This window comes from Eschrichtius robustus, chromosome 6 (genome assembly GCF_028021215.1).
Source record: "Eschrichtius robustus isolate mEscRob2 chromosome 6, mEscRob2.pri, whole genome shotgun sequence".
In the NCBI taxonomy this organism is placed as follows: Eukaryota; Metazoa; Chordata; class Mammalia; order Artiodactyla; family Eschrichtiidae; genus Eschrichtius; species Eschrichtius robustus.
Genome location: NC_090829.1, coordinates 9,701,492 through 9,720,518, shown reverse-complemented (window position 1 = coordinate 9,720,518; position 19,027 = coordinate 9,701,492). Strand labels below are relative to the sequence as shown.

The 19,027-nt window shown below is 33.7% G+C and overlaps 1 protein-coding gene across 1 annotated transcript in view; it reads right to left on the bottom strand.

Annotated features, from left to right (window-relative positions):
• Window positions 1–19,027, bottom strand: part of TBC1D5 (TBC1 domain family member 5) — a 535,061-nt gene that overhangs the window by 476,207 nt on the left and 39,827 nt on the right. The window contains exon 2 of the mRNA XM_068545866.1: window positions 4,560–4,622. The gene's annotated coding sequence lies outside the window, so the exon portion shown is untranslated. The remainder of the gene's footprint in view (window positions 1–4,559; window positions 4,623–19,027) is intronic.

Here is a 19,027-nt window from a genome sequence, read left to right as displayed (position 1 = left end):
TATGGTGCGGAACTATATGAAAAAACGTGTTTCAAAAACAGAAAGAAACACTTTTATCAATTACACTAAAAATTATAACTTGCAATTTTATCCTCTTCCAAACATTCTTTCTTCAGCCTATATTTTTTGGTATTGTGTACTGAGGCTAACTTAAAGAGATTTGTTAACCACTCTAGAACAGATGTATATTCTCTTTATATGTTTTTTAATAGAAAGCTTTCCTATATATGACCTTTTCAATACTCCAACTTTTACTTAGCTGAATTAAAGTCAAAAATAGAATCTAATCAATAGATTGTACATGTATAGGCATGCCATGCTTCTATAATTTCATTTGTGTGATTTTGTTTTCTGTTTTTGTTGTTGCTGTGTGGTTTGGGTTTAGTGTTTCATTGAGCAGCACCAATACTAAGGTGGTCAACACTAAGACACTGCATTTAGTCAGGACAGGACTCAGTATTATTAAAGACTGTTATGTGTCAGTATTATCTAGTGCCCTAGGAAATCCATGCAGTACAAGAGTCCCCTTTTTTACTCTGCAAACTCTAAATTTAATAAGGTTCTATTTAATTAGTGCAGGATTCAAATACACGTTCATGCCAAATTTTGCAACCACACGGGAGGTAGGGGAAAGATATTTCAAACACTTACATGGGAACAACCTTAGGTTGCTGTCTTAAAATATCAGTGCAGGATGCAAACTACTTCACAGACTATCCACAAAACGGATGAGGTGTGAAAGAAATTCTGTGCTTAATGTGACCTTTGGCTGTACTTTTACTTGTCATAATTATAAAGGAGGTACTCTCAGAGCCAACACATAAGCTATGTTATTACTCTTACAATTATAGTAGTATTTCGCCAAGTGCTTCATATACTGTGACAAACTCGAGGCAAAATATACGGAAGCCCTTACCTGTATTACAAGACCTAACAGGCCTTGCTGAACAAAAAGACTGCTGATATTATACATACATATGAATAAGAACTAGTGCATAAGAATTTTTCTTTTTAATGTACATTCAAATACAAATATGCCAGGTTACCTAGTTCAACTTAACAAGTCATCTATTCTCTAAATGCAAAAAAACTTGAAATTTAAATTTAATACCTAATTGTGACTTTATTAAATACATGTCAAGAAGGAATTAAAAAGAAAACTATACAAAAACCAAAAACCTTTAAGCAACTCTCTTCTACAGATTCCTATTTTCCCACACAGAATTTCACCAAGGAAAAACAGTTGTTTTCAAAAATGCTTTGGAAAACTGCCAACTTATCAATATAAATGACATGTAACATGATTTTTTAAGGAAAAAAAAAAAAACTACTGGATCATCTAACATAAAATTATAAATTCTGAAGGTGTAACAAATAGAATTAGTTTTCCGTACAATGTCAAATATACCATTTATCAGAAGATTTACAAAGCAAAACAAGTATTAAAAATCCTGTAATGTATGATACAAAGAAAAACTTTACAACTATATACTATATTATGACCAACTTTGCCATACTCATCTTTCTGTTCCCAATAGTAATACCTCCTCTTTATTTTCACCTTGAAAATAGGTTCCAAAAGCTGTAAAACATCAGAGTCACACTTTATAAAAGTCATAAACACAAGCTGCCTAGGTTGGCTAACAAAAACACATAAATACTGGCCATAAAAGAAGTTTGTTTTATCATAAAATATTTTTTTAAATATTGCATGTGAATTAAGATTGCTCTTAAATATGCATTATATACACTGTTAGGGACTACTCAAAAGGAATCTGAGATGTTACTAGGGTGACCAGAGGTCCCAATTTGCCCAGGATGGTACTAGTCTACACCTGTTGTCCTGGCATTCATACAGATGCAATTATTTATGGCACTCACACCAACATCACCCAAGATTTGACCTAACAGAGCCCTGAAAATGGCCTTGGGCTTAAGAGTCAAAAGAAGTGATCTGAGCATTAGACATCCACCAGGCAAACATTCAATCTCCCTGAGGCACAAATTCTTCTTCTGTATTTAATTCGGATCCACTATACAGGATTATAAGAAGAATCAAATCAGAAAATTCAAGAAGCTCAAGTACTGCCTACTGTTTAAAAAAGATGACCAAATGAAACACAAACTGAATATACTTAGCAAGTTAAGTCTATCAGAGATATAAATAACTACAGTCTCTAAAAACAAACAAATGAAAACAACTCAGGTGAAAAACTACATTATGCTACATTACAGAATTGTAATGTAGCATAATTACATTACAGATTTATAATGTAATACAACAAATAAAACTACATAAAACTACATTAAAACAACAATAAAGCTACATTACAGAATTGTAATGGGCTAAGAAGGACATTTGGGGGTCAGACTAAATGAGTCCCAATTCCAGCGCCATCACTTACTGTCAGCTGTGTGGCAATGAGCAAGTTACTAAGTCTCTGTTTCCTCATTCATAAAATGAAGATAATAACTGTACTTCTCTCACTGGAAAGAGTAACAAATAATCCATGTAAAAGATGATGTGAGCACTGTGCCTGCACATAGTAAGTGCTCAGAAAATGCTAGCTACTATTATGACAATCTCCATCAACATCTCTTTTCAAAAACAAGTCCTAAGAAATTATTCAGGAGACAATTTCACATATGTGTGCATGTGTGTGTGTGCACATATGTGTATCTGTATCTTCCAATTAAAGATCACTTGGATGACACAGCTACATGTTATAGTGTGGGCTGGGTATATTACACAACTAGTATAGGAGATCTTATTCAACATTGGAGAAGGCAGCTTTTTTCTCTGAAAGAAGTCCACAGTGGCATCCTGAAGCACACTTTAAAATAAAATTCCATATCTAACAACATCTGTGGTTGTTCATCTAGAGAACAGAAGAGTCACAGATATGTACAATAAACACATTTTTAAATCCATGTATATAAATCAAATGAAACCGCTTCCTTTAAGGCAAGCATATGAAGATACTAAAGCAATATCCCAATTAAACATTCATATAGTCAATATTTCAAAATAAGAAATTTGGGTTTACATATGCACAGTTTAAAATTCTATAGTGAAACCTGTCTACAGAGGTCATTTTCCCTATACTTCAACAGCATATAGTTCAAGTTGAAATGTACAATGTTGCTTCTCTCTGAAATGTTAAAACTGTAAAGTACACAGTAATTCACTGCAAGCAAACACAGGAGAAAGACTATGTTGTACACATGATACCTTTTAACCCAATTACTTTAACTTATTCATTAAACCCATTCAAAAAGGGAACACTAATAACTTGTGCTACCTTACGAAAGAGAGTCAGAACTAAGATGAAATACTTTATTTGGTTAAAAATAGAAACTTCACGTAAGAGAATTATTAGGTAAAGACAGAGAAATTATAGCTGGCATTTATAAAAGACCCTTGTACATTTTTAGCTCATTAAAATAAAGTGGTATAAAACTTTCCATAAGAGATATGGTATAAAATAAGTATGTCACTAAGACTGATATAAAAATCTATATAAATATCATGCTGTTTTCCAAATACACATGTAACAGGTATTTAAAAAAACAAAGGGCTACATCAGTCAAATTTATATCTCAGCAATCCAAATCTAAGTTGGACTTCATTTCTCTGAGCTTTCCTAAAAATATTCCAGTAGTAAAATAGCTTTGACACTAAAATAAAATAACTAACTCCATTATCTATTCTACAGCAAGTAAGAAATACCGACCTGCCCTTTAGAGATACCAAGGATGATGTGGACTGAGGTTTATATGTTCTGTCTCAGTTTACAGGCTATAGGCTATATCATTAATTTGTAAGTGACTCTACAATAAGTATGCACACAACAAACAAATATTGTATCACAGGTAACCCTAAACAGGTAAATTTAGAGCTAAACAAAGCATAACTGAAATTTTATCACTACCATAAATTACTTAAAAAAAAAAATCCCTGGGCATTGCAATGAATATACTTTTGCCTTAGAGCTAATACTTTAATTTTAAAGAACCACAAAGAAAAAAATCAAAACTAGTCAGTAACAATGCAGCATCTAAAAGCAATAAACTCAAAATTAAGATATAAATAATTTAAAGCATGTCATGAAGATGTATTAATAATTCATCAGATAAATAATTTACTAAATAATCAAATAAATAAATAATGAAATACATAAATAAATCAGCAAATAAATAATTCTGCAAAATAACCTAAACAATAAGTCACCCAAACAAATCACAAACCTACAAAACTACAATGATTCTTTGGATTCTGATAGTTTTAAATAAGCAAATGTACATAAACTAGATCAATCCTTGTTAGAATTAGAAATATTTTTCAATGCTATTTGTAAAATCCTCATCTCAGTACATAAGAACACATTTTCAATTTTTAAAAGACTGCATAGGATTAGTTCTTATAAATTATTAACATGATTATAATATATCCTCTTCTATATTTTACATATAATAACTCTGCCTAACATATTTTCCCCCAAACAACTGGATACTTAAAATATTGTTAATTTACAGTTCTTTTTCAAAGCAATACTTACAGTACAATAGTGCTATAGTCTTTCTGATAGCTTTCCTATCTTCACCAAGTCTCTGGAAATTTTCTGCAAGGGGTAGAACAGTTAGAATAACCTTAATTATTATAGACAGCATTTCATTCACTGGTGAACAATGCTTTATAACTCTACAAAGTAGCAATGGGAAGTGGAGGTTATTGTGAACTCTGTCAAGTTTTTAGAAGTCTTAAGTGGACTAATAAGCACAAGCTGAGAGAGGCCTGGCTTCCTCTAATGGAGCTGACACACAGGCTGTTACAATTGGAGGGATTTCAGATGTGAAGACAAAAACTTCGAAGGTCAAAGCGACTGGCTGACACCTAATGCCATCAACAATTTGAGAAGCTCACAGTCCTTGAAAGAACACAGGAGATCACTTAACTGTTCCAATGTGAATGCGGTGACAACCTAATGGGAGCACCACAAAGAGACAAAACACAGCTGACCTCATAAATTAGTCTTCATTTAACATTTACTTCAGGTTTTTATCCACCCACAGTATAGTACTCTTGAAGTCCACAAATAGCAGATCCTAAACTGTGATAGCCTTTCCCACAGAAATAAGAACTTTGTAATGAGTGTTTGACACTTTCAAGGGAATAAATCCAAACAGTATATAGCACAACATCTGAAGAGAAGGAAACTAAAATTAAAATATTTTTATAATCTAGCTCAATGAATTCTCAAAGCAACTTAGGTAATATTTTACCTATTTCACAATCAAGGAAAACGAGGCTCAGTAAGAGTCTGTATGCTGCCTGCGGTCCCCAAGGGGCAGGAAGATTCTAACTTTTTCTACACGACTTCACGTGAAGGGTCACTGAACTACAGACTCTTTCAATTTGAGCCCACCTTAAAAATACAGCAAATCCTAAAGCTTCGAAAATTGGTTAGAGCAATGGTTTTCAACTGGGGGTGGCGGTGATTTGCCTCCCAAGGGACACTTGGCAATGTCTGGAAACATTTTTGGTTGTCACAACCAGAGAGTATTACTGGCATCTAGTGGGTAGAGATCAGGGATGCTGCTAAAGATCCTGCAATGCACAGGATAGTCTCCCACAACCAAATGATCATCTGCCCTAAAATGTTAATACTGCTGAGGGTGGGAAACTCTGGGTTAGCGTAAAAGGTCTTTCAGGGCTGTGCAGTTTTCCTGTTATAAAATAATACACATTTGGTTCAGGGATATAAAGTCTTTTTTTATGTGTGTGGAACACCCTGCATAAAAATGTGTATACTGTGGAGAACGGGTATATGGGAACTCTTTGTACTTTCTGCTCAATTTTTCTATAAACCTAAAACTTCTCAAAAAATAGTCTAGTAACTTTTTAAATGTGTATCCTTCACTTCTTTCACTAAAGTTATGAATAACTGTCTTAGAATCAATACCCCCAAAAATACGTCTAAAGTTATAAATAAAAAATGTTTTTAATTTCATTTGTCAAAATTCTTCCAATAAAGTTAATGAGAGCATTAAAAGTCACATTTATGAGCTAACTCTGCCTAAATGACTAGCCAAGATATCTAATAAATATTACAAATTCATAGGGCTTTAAGAGATTATTTTGATACACTACAATTAATAATCTTCAATAGTTAGCGATTTTTTTTGCCTAAAAGCTATCATACGTTTTCTGAAATATCTGTGATAATTATTAAAATCATTTGACAACAAAATTCGGCAATATAATTATCAAAGAACTCCAGAATATATGTATCAAGTATTTCCCTTTCAATACCAATTAATCTCTCTCCAGTCTCAAAGTAGATTTTGGTTTTCAACATGGATCTAGAATCTACCACGACACAATGCATGTTTCCTTATATTGGACCCATCACATTACAGCACAGAGCATCAAACAATGGCATCCTTTATCAGCTAGGGTTAGGTCATATCCTTCCCAAGACAAAAAAAATTTTTAATAATTATAATATAATGACTTGAGAGGAAAAAATCAAAGGAAGAGAATTTCTCCCATGTAAATGTCTAGAAGTAGACAATCAAAGGCTGATGTGGCCACTCCAAATATTAGGAATCCAAGTTCCTTCCATCTTTTTGCTCTACCATATACTGTTCTATTAAAAGTCACCTCACACTCCAAGAAGGCTATGGGGAGCAGCAAGAAGGAAGGGGAAGAAAGGCCCATCTCACTCTCTTCTAATGCTCATATTTCAGCTTACAGCTTAGCAACCATAACCTAGTCCTTTGGCCACACCTAACCACTTGAGGGGATAGGAAATACAGTCTCCAAATTTGGTAATACTGCCCACATATAAAATTGGGATTCTTTTTATTAAGGAAGACAGGGAGAACGATTTTGTGGAGTGAATTATGAGAGGCAGACTATGGTGGAGGTAACAACTCTTCAAAGAAAATGGGAGATGTACTCAAAATTTCCATTAGAGTGGTTCACTGGGAGATTAGGATTGACATATATACACTACCATGCGTAAAATAGACAGCTAGTGGGAACGTGCTATAAAGCACAGGAAGCTCAGCTCGGTGCTCTGGGACGACCTAGATGGGTGGGATGGGGTGGGGGTGGGAGGGAGGTCCAAGAGGGAGGGAATATATATATCTATACATATAGCTGATTCACTTCATTGCACAGCAGAAACTAACACAACATCGTAAAGCAATTATACTCCAATAAAAAAATTAAAAAAAAAAAAAGACCTGGAAAAAAAAACTATGTGTATATGTATGTTCATGTGTATATGTGTGTGTGTATATATATTTATGGAAGAAAATCTAAATGTTTAACAATAGGTGTATGGTTAAATAAATTTGGGGATAATCTCAGAACAGAATGTTATGTAGACACTAAATATCACTTCAAAAAATTTTTACAGATGTGGAAGAATGTTCATAATATTATATGAAAAAGAATAGGCTATAACACATTTCATATAAAATAATCCCTATTTTAAATAAATATACATACTTACAAACATACACATATACACACAGTATACACTGATATCTATATACAGGCACATTTTATATCTATATCTAGAGAGAAACTGAAACCATATAAAAATCAAGAGAACAGAATTAAATGATAATAGTGGTTTAGGCTTTGGGAAGCAACTTTCATTTTCCCCATACCTTTCATTGCTTTCTAATTCTTCTACAATGAAAACATATTATGCTTATGATTTTTTTCATGAAGATTTTGGCCTAGATGAGGAAAAGCACCTTATAAAGGTAATTACATTCAAGCTTTATTTTGTTACTTGGAACTTGGAGATAATTTTAAAAAGGGGGGGGGGATCTATAGCTGAGCTGTATCTTTCCCAACTGGGGCAAAATATACATGTTCCTCCTGAGTTGACAGTAAGAAGCTAACCTCTCTATGCCCAACTTGTTTTCAACTTACTAACATTCACATATCACATTTATCAGCTTTACACAACTCACTCCTAACCAGATGCTACATCCATCATTCCTAACAATTTACCTTGACATATTGATTACTTTGCTCATCTCATTCTGTAGAACTAATCATTCGTACTTCATGCTTCTACAAAACCTTCCATTTTCTGTATTTCTGAGTCTATTTTTCTTAATGCTGCTCTACTGCACATTTTTCTGGTTACTTATATAATGGATCTATCTAACAGAAATTACATCTTTCTTATATCTTTGTAACTATCTTGCATTGTCTTGAATTTTCCAGAGTTATTACTGAGTATACACACTATTGTTACATTGGTATTAATTCTATTATCTGCAAGTCTCAACATTACCATTAGTAAAGTCTCAATTTAGAATGCCTCAAAGTTCTCCACATTTTCTAGAATGATTCAATTTCCTAAACCCCCATTACTACCATATAAAAAAATGAAAAAATAGGGAAAAAGCAAGAAATTGATATATTTAAAACTACTAACAAGTATATGGGGTTGACCAAAATTGCAAACAAATAAAAAGGTAAAATACATGGTCCCCACCCTCTAGAACTTGAGGGAAATAAGAAAGACACAGACACAAATACACACACACACACACACACACACACACACAGAGGGTGGGGAGGGAGAGAGAGAAAGAAATTCACAGCCAAATGTAATAGGGACAAGTGTACAATCCAGACAATATGTACTACAGAAAATCCAGAAGGTAAAAGCCACAGGCAGGCATCATCAGAGAAGGCTCTTCAACTGAGGCCAAGTTCATACAGAGCTAGAACGGTGGTTCTCAACCATGGGAGATGGTGCCCCCAAAGGACATTTGGCAACATCTGGAAACACTTTTAACTGTTAGAAAATGGGAGGTACTATTTGTACCTGGTGAGTAGAGGCCAGGGAAGCTGCTAACATCCTACAATGCACAAGACAGCCCCCCACAAAAATGAATTATCCAGCCCAAAATGTCAACAGTGCTAGAAGCAGCAGCTGGAGTCAGAAGAAGAGAGAGCATTTAAACAGGACAGAATGACACGAGTGAAAGAATGGCAGCTACAACACACGATGTCTTTAATAAACCATAATATCACCAGTGAAGGAACAGTGGAAAACCAAGGAGAAAACATAACTGGGTATAGATTGTAATGGGTCTGTACAAGAAGTCTGATGGACCAAAGAGATAAAATAGTTTAACAAAAATACAAGACAGCACAGGCAAAAATAGCAACATATTTCATAAGACTAAACTGTAGACAGATGGGGACACTGATTTCCAGCAGTATGGCAGACTAGATACCTTGATACTACTAGATACAACTTTTTAAAGTTAGTGGGAAAATCTGTTTTAATGAATTGCTTAACTAGCAAGAAAGTACCGTATCCACATAAGCTGTAAACACAATGAAAGTAGAATAAGCAAACCTAGGAAACCAGCTTTCATTCTGAGAGTATGTACCTAAAACTGCTGAAACTGATCTTACATCTTAATGGCTACACGAGGCTCAGGAGATGGACCCTAAAAAGTCTATCAAAAGCACCATCCCTAAGCCCTGGCAACCACTAATCTATGTGCCATCTCTATAATTTTGTCATTTCAAGCATGTTTTATCAATTCTCTTGACACTGTAATCACAAAGGGGAAACTTCACAAAGGTTCTCAGACTAAATTCACACTACTTGCACAATCCAATAAATCTCATGTGAAGATCTATTTAAAGTGCTCTTAAACTGTCAGTATCCCTAGTCACCTGGGGGAAGCATAGGTAAATTCTCAGGGAAAGAAAATAACTTCAATCCAGGCCTCAAAGAATCCAACAACTTTCCAAAAAACTCTACTCAATTAAAAAAAAAAAAAATCACAAAACAGACACAATGAATGATGGCCAACATAAACAAGAGATGGCAGAATTAGAGTACACATATTTCAATTATTGGAAAGATTATACAATAAGGATGTTTCAAGTAATAGAAACGCTTAAAATATGTGTGTGAATTAAATAAAACTTCAAGAAATAAAAAACATAGGTAAAATTTTTAATTCAGTGTAAAAGCTTAAACAGTAGAGTCAGTACAAACAGAGAATTAGTAAATGGAAAGACTTTTAAAACCTATCTAAAATGCAGTTCAGAAAGACAAAGAAAGAAAATAAAATATGTAAGAGCAGTTAAGAGATACAAAGAATAGAATAAGAAGGTCTAACAAAATATATACTTTTGAAACTATCGGTGATGAAGGACCATTTTTGAAATGGCCGATCGACTGCAAACAAAAACTTCTATAAAATACAGTAAACGTGAATTTCTTTTTGAAAAATCATGTGCGTAGATGTCATGATGATATCAAGTTGCTATTAAAAGCTCCTAAATGTTTACTTTGAATTTGTCTTGGTTCATTACGGACCAATAACATCAGTTTGCAGACCAGTACTGACCTGAGGACCACACTTTGAGCAGCAACAATCTAAAACACAAACAGATCGAAATTAGAAAAGAATATAAAAGACAAAAGAGAGTATAGATGATATTCAAACAGATGATGGTTGAAAATTTTCCGTACTAAATGAAGATACAGATGGACAATCCAAGATGCAAGAAAAAAAACCAGAAAGTAAAGATACAGGTAAACACCTGGATAACTCCTTATCAGTGTAGAGGCTATACCCACCACAATCACTGCAACACAATTCCAAACCAGCATTTTCTATCATTTTTTTAAAAACCTAAGAACTCAAGCTCTAGATGTACTCTAAATAAACAAAAATAGAGACAAGTGGACTTAGTAAAGAAAGTTAGAGACCAAGTTTCAAGAGCTAGTGATTTCCTCTCAGTGGAAACACTGTCCATACTGCCCAAATTGTATCTAGTTTATTAGTTATTTTTAATGTGTAACTTTATGAAAAAAAATCCCAAACTTTTATTAGCAGAGACTGAATATATTTTCAATTGTATTGAAATGAACAGGATTCCAATTCCATTAACTGTTCCTTTCAATGGGAAGTGAGCTACATGATACTTCAGCATACTTTACCTATTAAATCGTCTAATCACGACAGATTCTTTTATTTCTAAATGCAGTTCATTTAAAAGACCCTGCTCAGACATCTAGCAGGAATCAAATATAAATTCACACCTACTTGGCAAAACAGAAATTATGGCATCACGCCTCCTGAGAAAGAATCATAACTAACATCTGTATAAATGTTTGGTCACTTTTCAAATATTTGACACACATCTATTTGAAGCATCACAATACCCTTACGGGTTTTACAGAACAGATATAATAATGGCTAAAAGCTTAGAAAGTGAAAGAACATGGTGAACAGCATCAAAAATATACAAGAAAAAATATGTAAATTGAATGCAACAATATAAAAAAATACCCAAAATCCAATCAACAGCTGCCTCTTACCATCAGTCCCCATCACATGAAACTGAAAGGACAATCATTAGGCATACATAGCAAATAAACTAAATGAAATGATGTATTAACCTATTTAATTCAGTGCCACCAAATTCAAACAATTTAGCAAGATATTTAACTGCTTATTGGATCTGAATAACATTCATATGGTGCTACCGCTATGGCCTATGGGAAAAGAATTTAAATAGAAAAAAACTGGGCTGAGTGATTAAAACTTGATCAGGTAAAAGTAAGTAAAGGCTGAGCAAGGCAAAAGTTGTCATCCATACTTAACCATGAAGAATCAAAAGCTCAAGCCATTTTGATAATCTCAGGGGCAAGGTCCAAATAAGAAATTCTTCCCCGGGGGCTTCCCTGGTGGTGCAGTGGTTAAGAATTCGCCTGCGAATGCAGGGGACACGGGTTCGAGCCCTGGTCCGGGAAGATCCCACATGCCGCGGAGCAACTAAGCCCGTGCGCCACAACTACTGAATCTGCGCTCTAGAGCCCGTGAACCACAACTGCTGAGCCCGCGCACCACAACTACTGAAGCCCACGTGCCTAGAGCTCATGCTCCACAACAAGGGAAGCCACCGTAATGAGAAGTCCGCGCACCGCAACAGAGTGGCCCCCACTCGCCTCAACTAGAGAAAGCCCACGCACAGCAACGAAGACCCAAAGCAGACAAAAATATAAATTAATAAATAAATTTAAAAAACAAACGTCCTTCTGCCCATCCTCATTCACTATGTCTGCTGACCTTAAATTTGAAAGAATATCTCTGGACCATCCTTTAGAAAAAAAGAAATTCTTCCCCAAACTATTCCACAGCTATATTGATTCAAAGTTAATGCATGAGCAGATAAAAGACACACAATATTTTAACTTGGTAATTTACAATAAAAATGGATTTAAGCTGGAAATTTACAGTGAAGTTTATTTTTTTAAATGCATTATTTCAGCCAGACACAAACATCAGGCTATGAGAATATTTAGCCTTATAATTTAAAATTTTGACAGCTCACACCAAGTTTAACCAACCACCAATCCGTTCCAATATAAAGAAGAAGAAAAATTAAATATCCCACAGTGACTTTTGAGTTTTTATTTAAAGTTATTCATAACCACATTTGTTTGTATTCTCCTTAGCTGCTTCAAGTCTTCTTTGTGGAGAGAAAGAAAGCAGGTTTTAAAAACATACCTACATACATACACACATCCGTGTATAGAAAATGTTCCCATAATTGTAAGCTTTTCATTGGTACTTCCTGATCTCTTCTTAAAACATGAAAGTGAGTAAGTAAGCAAATTTTCAAGTAAGATAACACTAAAAATTAACGCACTTTAAGAATATATTTTTAAGTAAAGGCAAACTACAAAGATTTTTTTATTTCATCCATAAAAACAAGTCACAAAGCCAAAATTCATTATCATAAACATTTGCAAATAGCTAAAATTGGGAGGAAATAAAGGCTAGCAATTTACTTCTATATCTGTCAAAAGAGGACTTGAGCTTACTGCAGGGAAACGCTAATGACTGAAATAACTGATACCTAGAGATTAACATCCAAAGTCACAGAATCACAAATTTTCCCACTGAAATCCCCCTAATAAGTACCCTAATAGAAAAGACCTCCCAATGGAGGTCTGGGAATGGAACCCAAAATTGTTAACAATAACCATTAATTTCCTTTGGCACTGAGTATTTTTAAATAATTGTGTTAATTCTTTCCCATTACACAATATCCCACTAAAATTCAACTTGAAAAGAACGCACCATGTTTACACTACTTCTTCACATATCCAGCACTACAAAGGGGACAAAGGATCTTACCCTTCTGCTCAAACCAGAACCTCATACCTTTGTTAGAGGAGCGCATATTTTATATCTGAAGGAAAGCTAATTCTAATAAGTTTCTAGGTTTAATCAGCTACTATTTTCCATAAACACTGAATCCACCAAAGAATCAACTCTACCTTTACACACACACACACACACAAACACACATACACTATTAGTAAGCCACTCTTTTAAAGCTTTTTGGATTATATCAAACTAAAAAGCTTCTGCACAGTGAAGGAAACCATCATAAAAATGAAAAGGCAACCTATCGAATGGGAGGAGATATTTCCAAATCATATTTCTGATAAGGAGATAATATCTAAAATATATAAAGAACTCATACAACAAAAACAAACAACCTGGGGAATTCCCTGGCGGTCCAGTGGTTAGGATTCTGAGCTTCCACTGCGGGGGGCACAGGTTTGATCCCTGGTCGGGAGATTAAGATGCCACACGCTGTGTGGCAAGGCCAAAAAAACAAAAAGCAAAAACAGAAAAAAACAAACAACCCGATTAAAAAACGGGCAAAGGATCTGAATAGACATTTTTCTAAAGAAGACATATAGATGGTCAAAAGGTATGTGAAAAGGTTCAACATCACTGATTATTAGAGAAACGCAAACCAAAAGCTCAATGAGCTATCACCTCACATCTGTTACAATGGCTATTATCAAAAAAATAATAAATGTTGGAGAGGATATGGAGAAAAGGAAACCCTCAGACACTGTTTGTGGGACTATAAATTGGTGCAGCCACTATGGAAAACAGTATGTAGTTTCCTCAAAAAATTAAGAATAGAACTACCATATGAGCCAGCTATTCCTTTTCTGGGTATTTATCTGAAGAACAAGAAAACACTAATTCAGAAAGATATGTGCACCCCTATGTTCACTGCAGCATTTTTTACAACAGCCAAGATATGAAAACAACCTAAATATCCATCTACAGATGAATGGATAAAGAAGATGTCACACACACACACACACACACACACACACACACACACAAACACAAACACATGGGAATACTACTCAGCCATAAAAAAGAATGAAATCCTGCCATTTGAGACAACATGGATGGACATTAAGAGTATTGTGCTAAGTGAAATAAGTCAGAGGGAAAAAGACAAATACTGTATGATTTTACTCATATATGGAATCTTAAAAAAAAAAAGTTAACAAACAAAATAAAACAACAAACTCATAGATACAAAGATGAGTGGTTACCAGAAGGCGGTTGGGGGTGAGCAAAACAAATGAAGAGAGTCAAACAGATGGTGATGGATGGTAATCCAGACTTGCAGTAGTGACCACTTTGTGGTGTATACAGATGTTGAAGTACAATGCTGTACACCTAAAACCTACATAATAAAAAAAACTTTTTAACCAACATTTATTTCTTGAATATGCATCCTTAAAATTTATTACATATTATACTGTAGAAAAATAATGGGTAACCATGTGACAGACAACTTTTTTTCAGCAATTAAGGAATAACTAGAAATAAATTGCAAGTATTAACAAGAAAATCAAATGGAGATAGTTCATGCCTTGTTTTCACCTAATTATGAAAAATATCTAGAAAGGTTATATGACTTATTTCAAATTCTATATAGTTAGGAGTCATAACTTCATAATTATACATTTGAGCTTAAATTATCTTAAATTAAATATTCTGAATTAAAATTATCTTTATGATTTTTATAATTAAGCTATTCTTATAATTTGTATAAAATCCTTTAACAAAAAAATTAGATCTAATCTAAAATTTTAAGAACTTCACTTTTTTAAATAAAGTCATTAATTTTCAGTCACCTTTTCATTGGATTGACATTTACATTTAAACAGATAGAGATTATTATTTTTGCATCTAAGTCCTCTTTAACAAAGGTAAATAAAAATCATTAACTAAGGGTTATTTTAAGTTTTTAAATTTAAATTACTCAGTTTTCTAAACTTTGGAATAATTTTTGGTAAATGCTTTTTGTCTAAAAATTATGAACTTCTATATAATTATAAATGCAGTTTCAATCTAAGTATTTAATTTGACATAATTTAAATTCTAAAATATCATGAATAGTTATTATAACTTATAATTATACTGTATTTGAGACACTTACTTTTATAACACTTTACAAAAAAAATTACAGGCCACGCACTATCTCCACTTCATTTTACTACCAATATATTTTATCACATATGCAAATTGATCCTTGTGTTCTGAAAAGAATATACTGGCTATGACATTATATCCATTTTCTCTCTTCAATAACATTTATTCAAATTTTTATAGTTAAGTATAACTTACTCAGAAAATGTTAGTTAAGATTTATATATATATATATATATATATATATTTTTTTTTTTTTTTGGCTGTGCCAAGGCATGCAGGATCTTAGTTCCTGGACCAAGGATCAAATCCATGCCCCCTTCAGTGGAAGCACGGAGTCCTAACCACTGGACCGCCAGGGAATTCAGTTAATATTTTAAAGTACATTTTATGGGTAAAGTTCCTAAAATCGCTCAGACACCTAAATTCAATTTCTTGGATAGTTACTGAAAAGATTAAACTACTATAATCAAATACTTTTACAACAATGAAAAAAAAAACAATGCAACGAAATGTCTAAATAGGAGAAATATTTCATGTTCCTGCTCAAGGCCCAATTATTTCTATATATTTTAATACACAAAAATCAGGTAAAACAAAATAAACAGTTGTTGGGAGTTCTTTATGATGATGATAATTTTGTGAATTAAGCACAAACAGTGCTTAATGGCAGTCAATACATCTTCTCCATAACTATACAAATAAACTAAATAAACAATGAATACATAAAAATAGTTACACTTCTCTCCATAAAAGGCCAAGTTTACTTCAAAATTATGATGCTTGGTTCACATTTCTTCAAACTTTCAAGATCATACAAAGAGCTTTAAATAACTCACTTGAAGTATTTTAATTGATGTCATCACTTATAGAAGGTTCATAACTCTTGCACTTCTAAATTGCTGGTCTCTAAATATAAAACTAGGCTAGAGATATACTTTGGACAGTAATGATGGAAAAATATCTATTACCAAACTCCCTATCTGTAAAAGAATCTATTGAGCAAATTGATTCTTAAACTGGAATCAGAATGAAGCAAGATGGTGGACTATACATTCTAGCCTCCCCATCCCATACCAAATCCACAGAAATTAGACTGGATTTTGTAGTTCCTGATTTCCAGCACCCTGAAAAGATCAACTGTAGTTCTTGCTCATCAGTTCTATGAGATACCTTTGTTGTCTTTTTTTTTTTTTTAACTGAGGTATAACTGACATATATTAGTTTCAAGTGTACAACATAATGACTCAAAATTTGTATATACCATGAAACGATCAACACAACAAGTCTAGTTAACATCATCACTGTAAAGTTACAGAATTTTTTTTCTCGTGTTGACAACTTTTAAGATTTACTCTCTTATCAACTTTCAAATATGCAATACGGTATTATTACCTACAGTTGCCATGCTGTAATTTACATCCCCATGACTTGTTTACTTTATAACTAGATGTTTGTCCCTTTTGACTCCCTTCACCCATTTTGCCCACCCTCACCTCTGGCAAAAACCAGTATGTTCTCTGTATCTATAAGACTGTCCTACGAGTCCACATGTAAGTGAGATCATACAGTATTTGTCTTTCTCTGTCTGACTTATTTCACTTCATGTGATATTTCATTGTAGTTTTGATTTGCATCTCCCTGATTATTAATGATACTGAGTATCTTTTCATGTACCTGTTGGCCAACTGTATGTCTTCTTTAGGAAAATGTCTATTCAGATCCTCTGCCCATTTTTTAATCGGGTTGTTTGTTGCTGTTGTTGTAGGAATTCTTTACGTATTCTAGATATTATTCCCTTATCAGAATTATGATTTGGAAATACCTCCTCCCTTTCGGTAGGTTGCCCTTTCATTTTGTTGATGGCTTCCTTCACTATACAGAAGCGTTCTAGTTTGATGTAGTCCCACTTGTTTATTTTTGCTTTTGTTGCCTTTGCTTTTGATGTGAAATCCAAAAAATCATTGCCACGACTGATGTTAAGGAGTTTACCACCTACGTTTTCTTCAGGTCTTACATTCAAGTCTTCAATGCACCCTTTGTTGCTTTTTTATAAAAATTCTCCTTGGAGCTAAGCAATCTCGTATAGATTTCTATTATCGGCGTCCAGAGAACCTTGTCTAAGACAGCTGCACACTAAAATGATAATGATTCCACTGATAATGATTCCAAGCAAAACCAGACTAGAAAACCAGAAAGTAAACCAAAACCTAAGAATAATACCAGAAAGACAGAAAACAAAAAGACAGAAAACAAAATAATCTTAATTGAACTTTTAAAAAGAAGAATCTAGTACAATTGCTGCAAAATACAAGTGTTTCTCTGAGAGTGGTCCAAATACAGCTATTTGATATTTGAAGCTAGAGGGCATCTGAAGGCTCTAACAGCATGAAGAATAAGAACATCCAGGCAGGCTACCTCCCCACCCCTCCCCACGCCCCAAGGCTTAGCAGCCAGTAAGAGAGGTATCTGTTCCCCCAAAAAGGGAAGAGTGAGAATAGGCCTTGGTTAAAACCAAACTGTAGAGGCCTGGTGCCCAAGCTAAAGAATATGTACCTCAACACTTTATCATTAAAGTTTCCAAGGAACTGCGTAAAAATGATCAAATCAATGTTTTAGGCAGATTAATCCTGTATCAGTTAAGAACGATAAACTAAGTAGAAGGAAGAATACAGACAGGAAAGTCAGGTGGGAGACAGTGCAGGCATATAAGGGCCTGAAATCCAGCTCGAGACCCTATAAACAGAAAACACAGATTAACCTAGATATAATTGATAAGAATAGATAGAACGTGTTGAATGACGACGTTACGAGAGAGAAAAAGAGAAAGACTGCTTCACTCATTTATTTGTTCAGAAAATACTTATAAGCCTTGTTTATTACTATATCACTAGTACTTAACATTATTAATCTGAGGATAAAGAAGTCAAAAGGAACCCTAAGATTTTGGGTCTGAGAAGGTAGCATGAGGCAAATAAAGAGAGAAGTCTGGAGAGAACAATGTTTTTTAAAAGACATGATTATTTCAGTTTTAGAAATGCTGAGTTTTGTCCTGTGGGTTTTATTTTTAAGTAAAAATGAAAGTATTTTTATACCAAATTTATGAAAGTTCTTAACTTCGTATTATGAAGTATTTGCTATGTGTAAAAGAATACACATAATACGTATTATAAAGCACAATAACAAAATGGGTATAATAAATTCATCTCTGAACCTAAGAAATAAAATATTAACAATTTCTTTAAGCTCCCGGTGTGTTCCTCCCCTATTCCAACCTTCCGCCCCACGTCCTACATAGGAAATCACTATCCTACATTTTTCTTTAATCATACACTTACTCTTTCTTAACATTTTTATCCTATTATTTATGCATAATTAAACAATATGTTGTTTAGTTTTTAATTTGTTTTGAAGTCTCTCATTAAAATCAGTATCATACTATGTGTATTTTTCTATGAAGGAACACTAAATATTTTTTCACTAAATATTGTTTCTAAGACAAGCATGTGGCTGTAAGTCACTCATTTGCAATACTATATAACGCTTCAATGTATGAATATGCTACAACTTATTCATCCTTTCTACCACCAATGTACATCTGAGTATTTCCAGGTTTCTGCTGTTACAAATGATGCTTCTACAAAACATTTTTGAACACGTCTCCTGGTGCACACATCCAAGAGGTTTTCTAACA